We start from the raw sequence: 3,803 nt of genomic DNA on the forward strand, positions 1-3,803 counted from the left end.
GTGTCTTCCTTCAGGTTGACAAGGCGTTAATACTCGTCAATTAACGACTGGAGAGTGGCTGGAGCTTCAGGTTTTTCGTTTTCCAGAATTGAAAGTAATCTTGCTCGGACATCGGCGTACTTCGAGGCTTTCAATCCGCTGACAAACATCAGGCACTTGAAATGATCGAGAGTGAGGTTCTGGAATTGAAAATCTTCACAGGCTCGGTTCACGTGTCCTCCATAGCTGATTATGGCTTCACAATCACTCTTCACCAACTGGAGACATTTGAATCGCTTCCTGAATGTGGATATTTGATTACCATTTTCTTGAGGATTTTCACGGTATCTTCAAACTTGACCTCTTTTGGCAACTTCGGCAAAATGTAATTGAGATAGCGGCTGTGCGAAGCGGTGTCTAGCTTCCGGAGAAGAAGACGAACTTTTGCGGCATCGTCCAGCTGGCGGGCATCATTCTCGAAGAGGTCTTGATAACGATCAAACCAACGGCCAAACGTGACTCCGTTTTCTTCATCGAAAGAGAATTCGGTAATGTTTGATGATAGGGATTCCAAAATCTGCTCTTGACTTTGATGCTGCGGAACTTGTTGCTGGACCGCCATTTGCTGAAGAAGCTGGGCCATTTGAAGGATAACGTCTTGAATTCCAGGTTCTTGATTAGCTGGCATGTTCGTGGATTCTTATTTTTCGTCGCCAAATGATACGTCCGTAGAATAAAATAAAGGTGGTTTCTAGTTTAACGTCTATTCTATTTGGTGGTTGGACATATAATGAATTGAAAAATTATTTGTTCTGTCAAGGCCAACATTTCATGGGTTGCCTTGATGTAACAAAAAGTAAAGAAATTCCTTGACTGAAAGGGTCAAGAAATTTCCTACAGAGAGCCCCCTTTGAAGTGACATTTCTTCTCAACTGCGTACTGCGATCAGAAAAAAGTGATTTTCTTGACCATTTCTTGGGAGAAATTTTCCACACATCGAGATAGGCGATTCCTTTTCTTCTCAGTAGCAAACTGGCCTTATGGGTGTGCCGTTGTCACGTGTAAAAATATTTGCGTTGCTTGTAATGTTCGCAACAGATTAAGCAGTGATATCTAAAATTAACTCCTAGAACAACATTGGCATATCATGTTTAGATTTAATAAGATTTGACCAGTAGCTGTGAGCTATTCATTAGATTTGCGAACATCAAATTTTGCTATGGTTTAGAAGTTCCAGGAACAACGGTATCTGTGAGACAATTATGAGTGCCCATAATTATGGGAATATGAAGGGGCTACACAAAGGGGCCTTCCTTAGCCGAGTGGTTAGAGTCCGCGGCTACAGGTGTCTGGGTTCGGTTCCCGGTCGGTCCAGGATCTTTTTGTAATGGAAATTTCCTTGACTCTCCTGGGCATAGAGTATCATCTAGCAATGGGCGATTTTGAATAGATGTTCCGAAAATCGATTTTTTCGTTTCGATTGATCGATTTTTTGAATCGATGTCAGGATCACTCAAAATCGAGTGAACCGATTTTCCTTATTCGATTATTTGTTTCGATTCAAATGTATGAAATTGATTAGATTTTTTCAATGAGTTGATGAATCTTAAACCTAGCTTGAAGCATTGAATGTATAATCTTTAATTTCAAACGTTATTTGATTGAAGGAATTAAATAATCAAATACAATAAAATTTGGTCTTATTTAGAGAGATTTTTTTATGTAAATTTTCATATGAGCTTGAAAATCGAATCGATTAAAATGATTCGATTAAATCGGTGAATCGATTCGACATATCGAATTTGAATCGATTCAGTAACATCGATGTTCTGGTTACATTTGCCCAACGCATCATTGTACCTGCCACAGGATAGGGGAACTGAGGGTAATATGCCCATAGGGGGCAAAACGCGCCACCCTCGATTTGGACGAACGATGTTATTTAGAATGCTTTTTTCAGCCTAGATCATAGAAAATGGATAAAAATTCTTCTACTAATATATTTTTATGTGTTTTTCTCAAGAAAATCGTTAAAAACGTATACAAACGATTTTCGCTGTTCTCGTTGCAATTTTGTGCGATTTGCAAGGTCATTTTTTAGGTCGATAGATAACCAAATTTTTGAAACTATCACCGAGAGCCAACTTGTGCACTGTCATAGTTTGCATTACATGCAAAAAATATGTTAAATTTGTCCTAAAAAAGCTTATCGAAGGACCTAAACTTTAATCAACTCTGGGGGAAAATCGCCCACCCCTATTTCATAACACCAAAACAGCCGTTTAAATTCAAATCCTACACAAACGTAATGCCACGTTCACGTTACGCACAAATTGGAACCTTACAAATGTACATTTTTCGCATCAACATGTATACTATTATTGAACAATAACATCTGAACAAACGCCCGGATGTATGCAACCTATAAACAACCATGATTGTGTGCGTACGTTTATAGCTCGGCTAACGCCGCACTGAACCGGGGCATTTTACCCCGCAAAACAATACATAAGCAGTTAAGCAAGCATTTTTTTAAAAATATTTTATAAACCACAGAAAAGCTAAAATGGATAGTTGTTTCTACTATCTGAAAGAAAACATGTTTATTTATCCGACCATAATTAAAAAACAGCATCAAATAATGTTTTTGGCGCGTGCTGTGGAAGTGCTCATAACACTAAGCTGAGAAGCAGGCTCTGTCCCAGGGAGGACGTTAATGAGGAGAAGAAGAAGAAGAAGGAAGAATTTGCCTACATTTAGGCGTTCAGTGCGGTATTCTTGAAATTCGATTATGTAAAATTTCCCTAAATATCGAAGTGGTAAGAATCAAACAGGTATATTCGGATTCGAGGACCTCACATTTATCATAGAAAACTGTGTTTCAAACAAACGATCATCACTTGATCGTGTGATCAATTTCATTCCGATATAAGATTTGAATTTTAATTTTCAAGATAATTTTAAGCACAAAATTTTGAAGTGAATTTCCAGTTTGTAAATCACTTAAAAGAAATATTAACCGAAATATGTTTTCTTCAGTTTTGACCCATTTTAGTCCTCGAGACCCACTGTCACTTCCAACAGCAATACTCTCCTGATGGGTGATGAAATTGATAGGGAGAAAGTTAGAACATTTGGCCGTAGAACGAACGTGACACAAAAAACGATGCAACATGATAGAAAAAAAAAAACGAACGATCATCACAAACACATAGAGTAATTTAATCTCTACCATAGAGCCACACAGTACTGGGCAGCACAAAGTACGCATTGGCGCTTTTTCATACAAAATGATCAAGTTTGGAGGGATGTATATTGGCTTCTAGTGCTCCGATTGACTTGAAATTTCCATCACAGCTCAGAAATAACATGAATTTCATAGCGAAAAATTCACACAATTGCAAGCACAAGCTTTTAAGTTATAGCCAATCTCCAATTTTGACAAAAATATTTTATTATATTTTATTAAAAAATGTTATACTACAAACTTGTTAATCGTATCAAAGAAAGACGTATTACTCTAAATGTTTCCATTCAAAAAATATTTAAAATTGAAAATTCAAAATTTTGCGAGATTTGTCAAAACTACAAATTTCTGATTATGTTAAAGTTCATTTCGTAAAAGCCACGCATTTTCAAATCAGAAAATTTCATGTTATTTCTGAGCTATGGCCAAAATTTCAGGTCTATCGGTGCACTAGAAGCCGAGATCCATGCCTCTAAACTTGACTATTTTGTTTGGACAAACGGCCAATGCATACCTACTTTATTCTACCCAGTACTGTATACGCAAGAAGGTCCACATCGGGTTGCTTAGGTGCTGT

The sequence above is a fragment of the Aedes aegypti genome, chromosome 3 (assembly GCF_002204515.2).
Source record: "Aedes aegypti strain LVP_AGWG chromosome 3, AaegL5.0 Primary Assembly, whole genome shotgun sequence".
Taxonomy (NCBI): domain Eukaryota; kingdom Metazoa; phylum Arthropoda; class Insecta; order Diptera; family Culicidae; genus Aedes; species Aedes aegypti.